The following is a 17,250-nucleotide window of genomic DNA, read 5'->3' on the forward strand; positions in this document are numbered from 1 at the left end:
TTGAGACCTGCTTACAGTGCTGCTGCACATTCACAGGTTGTGCCACCACTGCAGTGCTCATTGTTGAACAAAAATGTTCCACATTTTAATTACTTTTCAATTATATTGGTCTATTGAATATATTTTTATATTAGATGGTTTAGGGCTGGATTTTAGTTTTGTTTGTTTGTGTGGTTGGTCTTTTCCTTATAACAAAAGAAAGGTAGAATCATAGAATAATTTTGGTTGGAAGAGAACTCTGGTATCATCATGTGCAGCCTGTGCTCCAACCCCACCTTGTCCCCAGCCCACAGCACTGAGTGCCACCTCCAGGGATGGGCACCCCAACCCTCCCTGGGCAGTGCCAGTGCCTGAGCCTCCTTTCCATGGGGAAATTCCTGCTGTGCCCACCCTGAGCCTGCCCTGAGCCCCCTTTCCATGGGGAAATTCCTGCTGTGCCCACCCTGAGCCTGCCCTGAGCCCCCTTTCCATGGGGAAATTCCTGCTGTGCCCACCCTGAGCCTGCCCTGGCCCAGCCTGAGCCGTTCCCTCTCATCCTGGATGCCCACCTGGCTGTCCCCTCCTGTCAGGAGCTGTGCAGAGCCACAAGGACCCCCCTGAGCCTCCTTTTCTCCAGGCTGAGCCCCTTCCCAGCTCCCTCAGGGATTCTCCAGCCCCTTCCCAGCTCTGTTCCCTTCCCTGGACACGCTCCAGCCCCTCCAGGTCCTTCCTGAATTGAGGGTCCCAGAACTGGACACATGAATCCTGGTGTCACCTCAGCAGTGCCAGCACAGGGGACAATCCCTGCCCTGCTCCTGCTGCCACACTGTTTTTGGCACAGAATGACACCTACAGCCATTGATTCCCTGGGTTATCACAGCTTGGTCCCCTATAAAAATGCCAGTTTAAATGGCCCTGACCCTGCAGTGCAGAGCTTGTAAGAAAAGATGATCCCAGGATTTCCTGCAGAAGCTCATCCTGGCTGGAATCACCTCTCAGGGCTAAAACTCCTTTTGACCCAGCAGAGGTGTGGAGGGCAGAGGGTGTCAGAACCCAGGAAATTCCTCTGGTGCCCTGGAGGACTCGAGCCCCTGCCCAGAGCCCAAGACCCCTGTGCCTTTGATTGAGCCCTTGGAAAAAACAATTACCAACCTTATATGAAGGATTACAAGCCATGACAGTTTAAGTAGAATGATAGTGAATTTATCACAGGGCGAAAAATAGATTTTTTGGGGTTTTTAGAATGGGGGTTCAGGGGGCAAGATGGAGGAATCTGGGCATGTCCAGCCTTTCTCCTCCTTCTTCTTCCTGGCCTCCATCTCCTGCTGGGATGGTGGCACTTTGGGATTGGTTTAGAGTAGAAGCTCAGTGTCTAACATAGGTGATAGGTGTTGGGCAGTAATTGTAAATATTGTACAGGTGGTTTTTAGTATAAAAAGATAACCCTGCCCTGGGGCAGGCAGAGTGCCTCTGTCTGTCCTGCTGAGCGGACCTTGGCTGGACAGGAGAAAGAATTTTATAGATAAGGAACAATAAACAACCTTGAGACCGAGAACTGAAGAGCTCTGACTCCTTCTTTGAGTGCCAGGCTGGGAAAAGAGACTTTGTGACACATCTTGGGTCACTGTTCTCAGCAGAGATGCTGAGAAGAGGAGAGCAAAGGAGGGAATATCCCGCCGTGCCCGTCCCGCAGGAGCATCCTGCCGGTGTCCAGCAGCTGCCCGTGCCGCAGGGTGGATCCGGAGCAGCTGGAGCAGCACTTTTCCCTCATCCCACTAGAGGGTGGGTGCCGGTTGGACAAGCCAGGCTCGGGCTGGAGCTCTGCCCGCTTGGCAAGGGCACAGCGGGAGCCGAGCATTAATTTATCACCTAACGAGGGTGGCGGGGCTGCCAGGACTGGCAGTTGGTACCTCGCAAAATATTCAGCTTGGGGATGGATGTAGGAGTTTTCCCTCTTTGCTTCAGTCTCAGGAATCAGGAGATGTTCTGAGTATTAATATATAAATAGAGAGAGCCAACTTTTTTTTTAAATTTCAATTTTACTTTATTTTTAGCAGCCCAAACCAAAAATATCTATACTTCATTTCTAAATTAATTTGAGAGTTTTTCACGTTAGCATGTTCTACCAGGCAGAGCATTTAAAAAGTACTTCTTTCAGAGATGGAAAAAATAAAAGAAATAGTTCAGATAATATTTTCTTTGGGTTTAATATCTGCAAAATCAGCTGGTTTGTGACAAAAAATGGACAAATAAAACAGTCATCTGATCACCATCTTCACTTTTGAATTGAAGAATGGTTTGTACTTTATAATAAATCTCAGTTTAGAAAGGATCTGATTCATTGTATAGCCATCAGCATCATCTCATCAACTTCCCTGAACTATACTTCAAGTACAAGATATTATTTCAGGTTTTAAATTTTTTTTCACCTAATCTATTTGTTTGCCTTGTGAGAACTGAGAATGCAATCTCTGTTCAGGACTGAGCCAAATAATGTTGTAGCTGAACTTTATAAATCACGTCCAAGACAAGATGGAATAAAGGGAGAAAATAATAAGAGTTTATAAAGTTTGGAGGGAGAAAATTTATCTACAAAGAAATAGAATGGACCAACATTAATTTGTTGTTGAATAGGCAAGGAAAGGGATTAAAACCCTGAGAAACTGGATAAGGTGAAAAAATAATCCTATGCATTTACTTCTGTGAGAAAAGATATTAATTTAGGTAAGAACAATATTTTTGACACAAAACTCAATTTGTGAAGTCAAAAACTTGATCTGAAGAAGAGGATGTTCAGTTATATCAATCAAGCTAAAATAAAGACAGAAACAGAAAGGACAGTGGTCTGACTTGGACATATGTTGCTTGATGACAGCCCCTGAGAGCCTTTCCTCCCTGGCCTGACATATTGCACACTTGCATGGAGCAGGAGAGTTTTTCCCTGGGTCAAGGGCAGAGTATTGCACAAGCAGCCCAGGTGCCTCGCAGGCAGCGTGGATCCATCTTTAATCTCCCCTTCCAACAGCAACGTTGGCCTCTGCTGGAGACAGGAGCAGGGGAAGATGGATCACTGAGTCTGTCCTGGCGTGGTAACTCCTATGTTTTGTTCCACAGAAAGGGCTGTGATCAACAAAAGCTCTGCCAGCGGAGGTCACTTGCCAGTTTATGAGCAATGGGATTGTTCCACTGGTTTGTGCAGCCCCGGCTGTTTTTGCTGTTATTGAAATGTGACGTTGGCTGACAGCTCTGTGGGATCTCACATATGGAGGCTCTGCTCCGCGGGGATGGGAGAAACTGGACAAATTGTGGAGGGTTTTCACATATGGGGCCAATTCATGCCTGATGAACCCCTGTGGAAGCTGCTGGCGCTGCACCAGCCGAGAGGCTGACCCATCACATCCACTGATTCATTGTGGTGCTGTTGTCAGGATTAAAACACTCGAAATTTTCCCCCTAATGGGGGACCACGCTGAGTTTCAGCATGTCCTGCTCTGCTGCCCGCCTGTTTCTGTTGTTGTTACATCTTCTGGGGTTGTTTGTGTTTGTTTAAAAGGAGCACAGTGAACTAAGCTGGTGGTTGAAGCGGCAAATGTGGCTTAGTGGGATTATAAAGACATTTGACATTCTTTGCCACCTTCTTAAATGTGTGACGTGAATGGGTATGAGAACAGGCAATGTGGATAAAGAGGAATCAGATGACAGAAATGAGACCAGAGTGGTGGAAAGCAGAGGAGATGGGAAAACCACTGGGATTTATTTTTTCAAGGATGGTCCCAATCTGTCCCGTGTCCAAGTGGCTGAGGAGAAGGAATATGAGTCTGGAGAAGGTGGAACCCTAAGAAGATGATCAGGAATGAAAGGGATTTGTGGAACTGGGAAAAGAATTCCCAGATGTTTCAGCTGGATTGAAAGATCTGTATGTGAGCAAGGGTGAGGGACACTCCACCAGTGTGCTGTGCACCATTAAACGTGGCCTGGTGGATGTGGTGGCCCAGATTTGCAGGGTGGAAGAAGAGCTGATGAGGGCATGGATGCAAAGACACGACTGTCCTGCTGTTTTCCCAACAATTTATGGCCATGGTTTAGAAAGCAAGGGAGAGAAGATGTTGGGGTGAGTGATTTAGTATAACCAAGCTCAAGTCTATTGTTACACACAGGCTCTCAGGGCATAATGTGGGGCTCACTTCCACTGCTTGCAGTGTGCTGTGGAGGAGGGGACTGGAAGAGGAAAAGTAAAACTCCATGAAAATAGAATTGTGAAGCTTGAAAAGAGCAGCAGGGCCATAGGCCCTCAACGAGGAAAGCAGGGGCATTGCATCTGAATAATGGAAGATGCTTCAGAATGTGCTGAAAGCCTGAATAATAATCTGGTAACTAAAAAAATAACTGTATGGGTTATCTTTATTTTTAAGAGAGTTGGTAGTAATCCTAATTCCAACCAGGAATATCAGAGGAGGCAGTCTGGGAAGTGATGTGGGCAGTGAAAGAGGAGAGTGGCTCAGGTGGTGGGGAGAGCTTCCTTTGCAAGCAGTGAGAGTCTGCAGAATAATGAGTCCCACCCCTCATTTCCCTGTGTTTGTGCACTTGTTCTGGCTGTTTCTTGTGCTGCAAACTTTGGGTTTCTTGTGCTGCAAACTTTGGGAGCCACAGATTTCAAAAAGGAATGAGGGATTAAGCATGGGCTGTGGGCTGTGACTGTCCCTCAGGTGCCACCATGTAGTGCTTGCCTTGGAGCTGTCTTCTCCCAGTCTTTTATAACTGGAGAGGACAAACATGAAGATTTGCAAGCAGAACCCATCATCTACCCAGGAAAACACCACATTGTAGAGCATTGAAAGAGCATTTATTCTTTTGTGCTAAATTTCAGCAATCTGGACCCAATAGCAGCTGCTCTCTCCACAGGTTTAAGCTCACAGGTAAATTTTGAACCAGAGAATCCCAGAATGGTTTGGGCAGGAAGGGACATTTAAGAAAACTTAGTTCCACTTCCCTGCCATGGGCAGGGGTACCCTCCACTATGCCAGGTTGCTCCAAGCCCTGTCCAGCCATGTTTGAGGTAGAAGCTGGTGAGGTTTTAGCTTGGAATCCAAAGAAAGGACAGGAGGATGAGGCGGGGGTGATGTTCAGGTGGTGTTAGTCTGGTTTGTGGATGCACCATGAGAGAAGGGAAGAGCCACAAAGGCAGCTGGGTGCGCACAGTGGTGAGATGGAGGTAAATGGAAGATGCAGAGATGAAAAGAGGCTAAAATTGAGGGTAAGGTTTAAAGTCAAAGGTTGTTAGAGACAGGAGGTTGAAGGTGATGGATATTGAGGTGTTCAGAATTAACACCTTCCTCTTTTGAGCTCTCCTCACTCTTTTATGGTTTTTTTTTTGGTGGTTCAGACTCTCAGACCCTGTTTCACTCTCCTTTCACTGAGCACATCCTGTCCCAGGCAAGCAGGGATGGGAATTGCTTGGACTGCAGCACTCCAGCCCCAAAACAAGCAGAAAATGCAGCTCCACACCAGTTTCACCAGTGCTGCTCCAAAGGCCAAAGTTCCTCCTACAAAACTACTGATGTTACGCTTCAGGATGGATTTTGCCACTGTATTTGAGACTACGTGCAAGCTGGGCATCTTAAAAACTAGTAATAAAATTTTAAAAAATGGTGTTATTGCCTTCCACATCTTGCTTGTGTAATCTGCCTGCAGAATGTCTGAGCCATCTTCTCCCAATCTGGAGGTAGTTTTGGTTTCACATAGATGGTTTTTGACGGGCCACCTCCGTCAGCCACTATGTTTTGGAGCTGTAAAAATAAGAAAAATAATAATTTTGCTCCCCGAAAGCCAAATCAAACCACAGTACAGATCTGACAGCTGTCCAGGCAACTGAAAACAATCAAAACATCGTGCCTTTAAATCAACAAATAGAGAACCAAAGAAATATCAAGTGAGATTAATCACTGTCAATTGTTCCAAGATTTTATAACAAAGGGGCAGGAGGAGGAATTAGTCTTGCAGACTTTGCACCCCCCTTTTTATTTTTTTTTCTTTTTTTTTCTCAAAGGGCAAGTTATCCAAGTCAGTAAAAATGAGGTAATTATATTGCAAAATTCTTTGGATGAGAATGAGACTTAGTTCTAAAATCTGAAGCTACATTTACCCACAGCAGAAAATTGCTGGAAATCGGGTGAATAGCAGCTTGCATGTTTATTTTTCCTAGAAGAAAACAATTGACTCTTCAGAACTCGTTTGGAAGTGACTGAAACCAGATGGCAGTGGAGATGATTTGCTACCCAGAAGCATCAGGGTGGTTATGGATTCCTGGGGGCTCCTCTCGTGTTTGTCTGCCTTGGGCTTAAACAAATACAAACTGGGCTGGGAAGCAAAAAGGACTTTTCAGGAGTTCTCAATCACTGGTCCCTCACACTGAGAGAATGGGAAAACAGCTTTGTTCTTCCTCTGCTGGGATTAGTAGTAAGTTTGGTGTGTGCTAGGGGCTAGGCAGAGCTGGCACTACCTTCCCCAAATCCTGAAAAATTGATATTTTTATTTTGTACCAGGGGGACGAAGGTGTGCAGCATTTCCAGACAGAAGCTTGATAAAGAGAAGTCCCCTCAGTGTTGTTTGTGGGGTTCATCTTCCTGGTGACCCCTTAGCAGAGTTAATTTGTCCTGCAGTAACTCCAGGTGTTTGTTATTGTCATTCAGGACTCCACCAATAAGAAAAAAAATAAATCTCCATTTTGTGTACAGAAGGTGTGAGTGGATCCCCCAGTGGTTTTGGGGATCCCCTGTGCTAATGGGGGGACATAAGGAAGATGCTGTAGAGGTTGGTTTTCTTTATCAGAATGAAGCTGAGTATTCAGTGTTTGAGTAAAGCACCTTTTCCTCTGATGATTTTTCAGTGTTAATACACCAAGAATTCAAACTCTCTTTCCAAGCCAACAAGTAAAGGCATTAAATGGCAATTATGCTGTGTTTGCTCTAGCCAGAACACCCAAACCAGGCTTACCATTTCCCTTAGATTAGCCACTGAGAACAGAGATGTAATTACCCCTTTTCTATGTCCTATTTATATATCCTGTACAAAACATGGATTTTCAATGTATTTTATGCATCAGTCCTCATAATTTCTATATCTCTGTGAGTTCCTGCATGATTTTTACTGCTGTGTCCACAGCATTGACAGAACCAGGTGTTGCTTTAATTAACTGTGCAGCCTGAGGACACCCATGGCAATACTTAGACTGATCCAGAAAAGAAAATTATTTCAGATTGTCTGAGTTAGCAGTGCCCTGTGTTTAAAGGTGAGCACACAGATCCCTGCTTTGGGGGATCAGAGAGCAGGTGCACATTTTCGCAATGCTTTTTTAATTTTTAAATTATTTTTTTACAAATTGAAAGGATGCTGTGGGGGGGATTCCAGAGCAAACTCCCATTTTCGGGTGGGACCTGCAGCGCTGTGAACTGCCTGGGCTCTGAAGGTGGAGCTGTCCCATTTTTGTCACTCTTTTCACCCTTGGTTTCAAAGATGAAGATGGCCCAGGCTGACCTCCCGTGCTGCAGCCCCTGGGGCTGTTCAGCCTTTCAAGGTTTGCTGATACAAGGTTAATTAGTGTAAAGTTTGACCCCTTGGCCCCCACTTTCTCTCTCTGAAGTCACAGCAAAGCTCTTGTGCCCTTTTATTTACCTTGCAGGTTATCTCCTTTTGTTCTCCCCTCCCCTAGCACAGTTCCTCTCCATGGCCCCAGGCTCTCTCCCTTTTCCCTCTCTTGTTGTCACGCTGAGCCTCTGCAGCTCTTTTTGCTGAAGAAAAGCCAGAGTGAAAAGTCCCCACAGCCCAGCTCTCACATAATCTGATCTGAGCTTAATCCAATTTGCCTAGGCAGGAGTTTTAGGGCTGGGCTGGGCAGCCCCAGAGAGCAAACCTGGGCTGGCAGCACGGTGACATTGTCCTGCCTTGCTGTGTCACAGCTAGCTTAGGCTGGTCAGGAAGGTGCTGCAGATTAAGGTTTAAAAAGGAGCTAAAAATGGATGGATGGCGTGGGCAGAAAGGACCTTGCACCAGTCTCCAGCAGAGGAAGAAGCTGGGAGTGGGCAATTAATAGCAGTTCAATGTGTGACTTCCAGGGCACTGGGGGAGTGACTGATTTCTGTGCAAGCCCTTGGCCTTGGAGGTGTCTCCCCAGCTGCCCTCCTGCTAGAACCATCTCTAGGAGTTATCTTGTGGTCCCTGAACGATCTGGCTGCTTCTCCCTGCCCTCCTCTGGGGGGTGATGTGACTGTTGGTGGCATCAGCTGGAAGCACTGATGGATGGATTGATAGAAAAACCTTTCTACATTTTAATAAATCAGCTGCTGGAGCAGCTCTTGGTTACTGCCATCCAAGTTTTTCCCCTCACACTCAGTGACAAGGATGAGCAGAGCAACCAGACAAAGTTTTTGTGGTTCATGGGATGGGTCTGTCCCCACAGGCATTAGCAAAGCTCCTACCACGAGCACCAGCACTCCTTTTCCTCCCCAGGAGGACTCTGAAGGATGCTCTGCTTCACTGTGCTCATTTCAGGCTTTTGGGGGTTTTGGTGGGAGTAGAGACTGAAGAGGTAGAGGAGGTACAAGACTGCTGCTTCCTGATAGTGTCAGAAACCAGAGGTTTTTTCCCAAGACTTTCAACCTTCTAGAGAGCTTAGATTTGTGCTGGTGGTAGGAATGTGTGTCCATAATGCAGTTGGGGCCCATCTCTGAACAAAGTGTTCTTCAGGTGCTTGCTAATTTAGCACATGGCCAGGGTGCCTTGGATGTGAGGAGCATTTTACTCATGTTTACAAAGGCATGAAATAGTGTTCCTTGTGTTAATGGTCCATTTAATAAAGGCCTTCCAGCCAGGCCATTCCAAGGCATTAATTGAACTTCTTGGGTGCTCAAGGCCATTAACCTTTGATTGTAGCCCACACCAGAGGCAAACTAATCACTTCAAGTTCTCCCCAGCATTATTGCTTCAGCACAGGGCAGGAATGTGGTGCAGGGTGGATAAATCATTCACCATGATATCATCAGGGCTGCTGGGCTGCCACCTAATCCTAGTACAGGGGTACAGAATGTTACAAACCATGGCAATTAGCATTTGCAGGCGCTGGGAAAGCTGCTTGAGTGATATACATGAGTTAAAAAAAAAAAAAAAAGAAAGAAAAAAAGGGAGGAGGAGGGAGAACAAGAGAAGCAGGGAGCTGAATGTTGGCAGGGAACTGCAGCCTTCCCCCGGGCAGGTGCCTCACCTGTGTGGTAGTTTGCTCTTATCTCTGCTGATCTGGACCATGTGCCAGGTCTTTTCCATCCCTGTGCTGGAGGCAGGGTTTGTTTGTGCCATAATGATGCCTTATAACGGAGAGTGCTGTGCACATATCCAGAAAACCCAAAAGGATCCAGAAAAAACACCGGAGACAGTTTAGAGCTCTGTATTAGAAAGTTTATTTTCTCTTTTGCTTTCCTTGCTGTCTGGGGTAGTTCTCTGGGGGTTTTGTATAATTTTAGCAGCGGCTCCAAGTTGCAAATCGAAGTTGGTTTGCTGGCTCAGACCAAAGCTGACAGTCCTTCCCCAGGTGAAACTCACCCTGGCTCTTATGGGACTTGTCTGAGGTGACAGTGCTCAGGATTTCCTTGCTGGTTCTTTCTGGGCTGCTGCAATGAGCTCTGCTCTGTGAGAACCCCAAGCAAACAAATAAAATATTGCATTGACAACTCATTCTTTCCACAGAGTTAAACCAACCAAATAAAAAGACCCTCCCAAACCTCGTTTTCCCACTCTTGTTGCTCTCCTAATTGCTTTTCAAAGAGGGAGGTTTCCTCTCCTTCCCAGCTGACTCCTCTGGGCACCCCCTTTTCCTTGGCTCTCCTGCTGGCTGAGTGCTGAGCTATCTGCTCATCTGAACCAGCAGGAGCTGTTTGGAGCTTCTCAGACCTCCAGTGGTGCTTGCATCCCAGCATAACTTTGGTCTTCCAGTGCTGAAACACAAGCAGAGACTGTTCTGGAAAGGACAGAGCTCTGCCTGCCCAAAGCCAGGGGCTGGGACAAGCCCTCAGCATCCATCCCTGCTGATTCCAAGAAGCAGCTTTGGACTGCTCTGGTGAGAAAAGCTGTCTCTGCTGCCCTGGGGCTGGCAGGGATCTGGAGTCCTAGTCCCCAGTTGCCAGTCCTAGTTCCCAAAGAGAGGGACTTTGGTCCCGTGGACAATAAGAGCAGGATATTCTGTGTGTCCCTGTCAATGTGACCTTGGAGCAATGGGACTGGAGGGTGGAGTTCCCAAACTGTGTGGCAAGTGGCTCCAGTCCTGAAGGGATCCAAAACCCTCCAGTGTGCTCATGAGCAAAATGAGGAGGAATGTGTAGCTACTGGCTTGCTTCTAGGACACTGCAGTCCCTAAGTCTAGCCTAAACCCATTGCCAGAGCAATGAAAGAGCAGGGATGAGTTTGAGGGAGTGCAAAAGAACATGAGCTCACCCTGGAGGTCTTAAGCTGCCAAGCTTTTCCTGAAAAGGGAGCTGACTCCATGCAGACAGAATACAAGGACTCAAATGTCCCCAATAGGAAAGTTTCTATTAAAAACCCCAAATCCAGACATGTGCTTTTTTTTTATTAATGAGAAAATTCTTCTGTTGTTTATGAGATCAACCCTTTAAGGGGGGCAATGGGAGGAGAAGAAGAAAAGAAGCTGTTTGTTAGCAAAATGAAATCCAGACAAATATTTATAGCTACTTTCAAGTGGCTTGTTCTAACATGAGTCGACTATCCTTAATACCTTCCCTTTAGCACCATTAAGCATCTCACTGGCAGTCAGAACAAATTTATGAATGTCTTATAAAAGTCAACAAGCCGCAGGAAAAAAATAAATAAAAAAGAGCCTTATGCAAACAGTGCTTCATTGCAAGAACTCAAACAAAGAAGGTCACATTCATCATTTGCTCCCAGAGAGGGAAAGCCAAGGAGACGGATGGATGATGACACAAGACCTGGCTGAGTTTAAATCCCCACCTCACAGGAGTTTCTGGAGGTGCTGCCAGGGTGGCCACACACTCTTTGCAGGCTGCTCTCCTGTCCTGCCACATCTCACACGTTCCAGTGATTGCTGCTCTCCATCTGAGCTTTGGTGTGGCTGCTGGAGTCTGACCTGCAAAGCCACTCCAGGAGCTGAATTCCTGTCCAGTGCAGAGCCCACAGCTGGGCAATGGGCTCAATAAAACCAAGCGGGGGAAACTTCTATTGTTGGAGCCTGTCCATCAAATGGAGGGAAGGAGATCAGCACGGGGGAATTGAGGGGAAATCAGGTGCTCAAATGTGATTTCAGTGTGACCTAAAGGAACACTCCTGCTGGATTAGGATATCATGTTAATTTTCTCTGCAGCTTTTAAGAATTGATATAAAAAGTTTTGGTAGTTGCAAGTGCTGGTTCTCCATTGTATTCAAGCACTGTGATGTACAAAGTGGCAATTCATTGTTGGAGCTTGATGCAGGTAATGAGTCTTTTTATCAGTCCTAGAAAGCTCTGAAGGCAGAAGGGTGATTTCACCATGAAAATGCCATTCTTTCAGTGACAAAGGCACTTTTCATTCTTTCAGTGGTGACAAAGGGAGGACACCTGCATGGTGATCCCTAGAGGTTAAAGCTGGGCTGAGCAGGGGCTGGGGAGGAATAAAGTTCAGTCTAGAGTACTCCCAGTCACCCACTGTACTGGGCAGACATTTGGGACTGGGCTCAGGAATGGGGCATGGGGATAAGCCTGGCTTTAAGGAAATGTTAAACCAGTGAAGAGATGGGGATTGTGGAAGGAATTCGGCTTGGAGGATGAGAGATGGGGAAAGATTTTAGTCTGCACAGAGGATTGATAATCCTGGGTTAAACCTTGCACTGGAGAGTTTTTCTGCACATAGCTGGGGTTTTGGCTAAACAGTCATTCCAAAAGAAAATTTCTTTCTTGTGGCACCTGTGTTATTTCTGATGAATCCCTGAATTGTTTCTCAGCTCTGAAACCTGCACTCTATATCCCCTAGCTTTGGGAAATCTGATCAGATTTGGAACAGAGGGGGTTTGTATTTTTATCTTGCCACAATGGGGAAGCACATGTGTGAACACAGGTTCCACCCTGGCACAAAACCAACAAACACAGAGCTGCACTCCACTGAAACCAGAGCCAGGTCCCACCAGGTGATCAGTGCACCAGAGGGAGCTCATCCCTTTAGCCCCCAGAGCTGTGAAATTCATTGAATTTTGGATAAATGCAGATCACAGAGTGCACTAAATTACTGCTGTTCTTGCTCTCCTGAACCTTGCTCTCTCTCTTTGCTGTCATGCAAGGGATGCTGAGAACCTCTGCTCCTAAATATAGGTTGGAAAGTCACTGTTCCTTGATAGGATTAATGCTGCCTCCGTGTCAAAAAAACTCAGAGGGAATGGGGCACAATTTGCTTGTGTCTATTCTGGTTTATGCAGGGTGATAACCCAGTGGAAAAGAAGCTGTTGCAGGACATTTGTCATTTTTACCTGTTAGCTCATTTTCCAGCTAAACTGGGAGGTCTGTGCCCATGAGAGAGCCTGCAAGTTCATGGGAAGGGGAGTGGGAAAAGCAACACACAAACTTTTCATCACTCACACAGAAAAGAACTAAAGGAACAAAAATATCAAGTGAGGGAGGATGAAAGAGCCTCATGGTTTTGAACAGGTTTTTTAGGGTTAAAGCCTGCCTGCTGCAGAGTTAGACTTTCTCCTGCTCTGAACTCATGCAGAAGTTAAACAGTTCAAGAGTATTTGCTGTTGTAAATTGTTATCCAGAGCCCCAGTGCTTTTGGCTGGGCTTTATCTCTCATGCATGTCTTTTCCTTCAATATTTAAGGTAATTTTCCGCTTTCTGGCATGACCCAAACAAATAACAAACCCCTCAATAATTCCTTTAACCACTTGTTTTCTTTCAAACATTTTGTCTTGCTAAATTATTGAGTCGGCTGGAATGACCTTGATGTAAACAAATATTTTTGAACTCGTGTGAGGATCAAAGAGAAAAGAATGTGAAACAGAGGCTGGAAACTGGAAATGGTCCATGTGAGGCTGGCATCAGTCTTCCATTTTTTTTTCATTCATTATTTTTTTTTTGGGGATATGGAGCCCAGAGCAAATTTGCCCTGTTCAGAAGTGAGGAAAAGTGACATTCAGGAAGCAGCACAATGGTTCAGCACTGGCATTTATAAAAATTAGTCTGCTTTGTTTCGTGCTTTAGCATGATCATCATCAATATAAATCATAGATGGTGTGGAGCAAAGCCTCTGTTGTTTTCTGGTGGCTCTTTGCTTGGATTCTATGACTGGACTGGAATTTTAGCTGGAAAAAGTTAAGCTAGCACTTAACTGCAGGCTAAGGTCTTTGAGAAAGTGTGATTTTTCTGTAGAAATTCTCTCAGATTTCTTTAAGAAATGAAGAAAGTGGGAGTTCAACATCACTAGGCTGTGCTTATGACTTTTACATTTTTTTTTTACTATTGCCAACTTTGAAACAAATGGATCAGCTGTTTGCCATTTCTAAAGGAAGCAGCCCAAACTGCATTTAAGAGCAAAGTTAGAACTTTGCTGCACTGCTCAGAAGAAATGAGGGGTGAGCTGTGCTGGCAGGAGCAGTTCTGCTTCACAGTTTTTCTGACTGCTGGCACTGGAATTGAGAGGAGGTTTTGTCATCTATTAAAAATGACATTTAGCTTTGCTTAAGGTGACTTAAAAGTCTAAAAAAAAATGCTCTGGAAATTTCATGTGCTGCTGTGTGAACTGCAGAGAAAGAGAAGCCCTTTACAGAAGCAGCCTCTGATTTTTGTGAACCTCCCCTTTGAAATGCCTGATCTCAAGTCCTTGAGCTGAGCTTGGGAGCATCTGCAGCTTTCCCTGGCTTAAGCTGGATAAGAAAGGTGATTATCTGTGAAAACCTGCTTTGTCCCTTAGGTTGGACACTCAGGATGAGAAGAAATATTTCAGCACCTGTCTGACTCACTTGCTCGTGTTATAGGGGCTCAGAGCTGAAATAACCCAACTTCCAAGTTTTATATTTTATATAAAATATAAAACTCCTGTATTTTATTTTGTAGCCTGCTCTCCCCTGTTGGTGGCTGGGAGGAACAAAAGGTTCCCTGGGGTCAAGGACAAGAGTGATTTTCTCTTTGAAAAGTTCCCCATATCTCCCTTGATGCTGAAATTAATAAAATCTCCACTGTAGCTGTCACATCTCTTTTACAGGTTTGTTATGCTTCCAGTGAGTAAAAGGTTAAATATCTAAGGAGCTGATTTTCCAGGCTTTTAGTGGAATTAAACAGTAGATAGGAACTTACAGCTCCTGGAGAATCAGGTTTCCATAAAAACCTAACAGCAACAAACAAATAAAATTTGACTTTTTTTTTCCCCAGCCACACAATCTTTAAAATATTAACAGGGTTTTAAATTTTTTATTTGTACTAGTAATCATTTTTCCAGCTGTTGAGCTGATCAATACTTTCATTTTTCTTCGCTCCCAGCCCATCAGACATTTTATTTTACTTTTTAACAAGAAGGAAGCTGCGTTGACTTCTTGGTCTTATTCCTAAAAATATATTTCTGAGTGCAATTAAAGGAGTCTTGTCATCAGTTCCTGGATTGCACAGAAGTCCTCTCTGATACTGCAGGGCAACATTTTGCAGGCATAAATATGGGAAAGAGACTGCTGCCGTTGTGACAGAGCACAGAAATACTTCGTATTTATTTGTACATGCCAGCCCAGTTCTGACATCAGTGGCACCAGTGTAGATCTAAATCTTCTTGGGACATTGCAGTCCTGCTCTGTGGCGTAACACTGGGACAGAAAAACTCCCAGTAACTTTCCACTTGCCTCATGGAGACCCTCTGCTCACAAAAAAAAACCCCTCTTCCTTGGAAAAATGGGGGTTTTTGTTGTTTCTTTTGCTTTTTTATTGTTTCTTTTGCTTTTGTCAGGACAGGTGATGCCAGGGGTTGGGTGGAGCTCAGAGTAGGGGAAAATGACATTCCTAGGACTCTCCAACTCGTGTTAGACTCACTGCAAAAGAAACTTTGCTCTTTTTGAGGGATACAGGGAAGATCCCTGAGCATCCTCTCCTGGGGCTGGAGTGTGGGGACAGACCTGGAGCCTGGCCAGGATTGTGGTGCAGGGGAACTGAGCTCTGCCTGTGCTTCCAGAGCACAAATCCTCTGGAACGGAGCTGGATGTGCCCCTTGGGGTGGCCACTGAGGCCTCCTTGGGGTGGCCACTGGGACCTCCTTGGGGTGGCTGCTGAGGCCTCCTTGGGGTGGCCACTGAGGCCTCCTTGGAGTGGCTGCTGAGGCCTCCTTGGAGTGGCTGCTGAGGCCTGCTTGGGGTGGCCACTGGGGCCTCCTTGGGGTGGCCACTGGGGCCTCCTTGGGGTGGCTGCTGAGGCCTCCTTGGGGTGGCCACTGAGGCCTCCTTGGAGTGGCTGCTGAGGCCTGCTTGGGGTGGCCACTGGGGCCTCCTTGGGGTGGCTACTGGGGCCTCCTTGGGGTGGCCACTGAGGCCTCCTTGGAGTGGCTGCTGAGGCCTCCTTGGAGTGGCTGCTGAGGCCTGCTTGGGGTGGCCACTGGGGCCTCCTTGGGGTGGCCACTGGGGCCTCCTTGGGGTGGCCACTGAGGCCTCCTTGGAGTGGCTGCTGGGACCTCCTTGGAGTGGCAACTGAGGCCTCCTTGGAGTGGCTGCTGGGGCCTCCTTGGAGTGGCCACTGAGGCCTCCTTGGGGTGGCCACTGAGGCCTCCTTGGAGTGGCTGCTGGGGCCTCCTTGGAGTGGCCACTGAGGCCTCCTTGGGGTGGCCACTGAGGCCTCCTTGGGGTGGTCACTGAGGCCTCCTTGGGGTGGCCACTGAGGCCTCCTTGGAGTGGCCACTGGGGCCTCCTTGGGGTGGTCACTGAGGCCTTGGTGTTGCCGAGGGTTGGAGGGGAGGAGGAGAAGGAAGACTGGAGGTGGTGGCTGAGCACAGACATTGCCTCGTGGTCTCCAGAGCTTTCCCTGCAGCTCTGACACTTTTCCTGACACTCCTGTCATCTGCCTGGGGACATCTGACAGACCTGCCCTGATTTGTGGGACCAAACACTCAGCCAAGAGCATCAACTCAATCACTCCTGAGAGCATCAGCCACAACTTCAAAGGGGCAGATGAGGAAACCAATGTCTGCTCTGCTGCTGGTAATTTTGGTCCTCTCTGGTTTCTAAAAGGAGGCGCAGAGGGGAAGTTGCACAATCTGGGAACTTGAATGGAAAATGAAGAGGATTCACAGAATCAGATAATTCTCCTGAGGGAAAAATAAACTCCCAAGGAAGAGAGTGGCTGGGTATTTTGAGCACAGAGGTTCCCAGCAAATGGGCATCTCCCAGACCTGGCTGTGTGTGGCCTCTGCTGTGCTGTGCAGCTCAGGGTTTAGAGCATCCATCACTCATGGCCAGGGGGGCTGTGCAGTGGAACAATGTGCCTTTATCCCTTCCCTGGGTGAAGCTGGGATGGGTGGGTTGTACTCATGATTCCTGTCTTGATCTCAGCACTTTTGCTCATAAAGTGTCTTTCAGCTGCTGTGAGGGGATGAGGCAAAGCACAGCCAAGTGACACAAGCCCCAGAGCCACCCAGCCCTGCCTGCTGCCCTTCAGCTCCTGCTTATTGCACAGCAGGTTTAAAAATAAGCTGACTTTCACTGATCAGTGTCTGGGCTCCCTCTCTCCCTCCATCTCCATTAAGCTGGCAGTGGGTTCCTGGGCAGCATTCCCACATTCCTGGGAGGAGGCTGTTCTTCACACCTGCTGATGTTAAACACTTTGGGACCATGGTCCTGCAGATTCTCACTGTGCCCTAAAGGCTGGTGTGGGATGAGATCCTGCTCTCCTCTGTTTAGCTGTTCTACAGACTGGGCCTTGTGCTTGGACTGGTGCCCAAGCATTTTTACAAGTCCAGACTTTCACTCTGCCCCTGAGAGCTGCTAGGGTTTTTTCTCAGGATTTTGTTTATGTATGTCTCTCCCTGGCCTGGTTTTTAGGGGAGAGAAATGCACAGAAAAAGTGCTAAATGATCTTGATATATATGATAATTAGTTATTATTTGTGAATGGAAAATCAGTCTCTTACTTTGGCCTAATGTCCATCAACTTCCAAAGGTCATTTCAGGAGGGAATGTGTTATTATCTATTTCTAATCAGATTTTTGTTGCCTTCTCCTTTTACCTTAAATGCCAGAATTAGAATGTTTCATAATATGCA

Source organism: Agelaius phoeniceus, chromosome 15 (genome assembly GCF_051311805.1).
Source record: "Agelaius phoeniceus isolate bAgePho1 chromosome 15, bAgePho1.hap1, whole genome shotgun sequence".
Lineage (NCBI taxonomy): Eukaryota > Metazoa > Chordata > Aves > Passeriformes > Icteridae > Agelaius > Agelaius phoeniceus.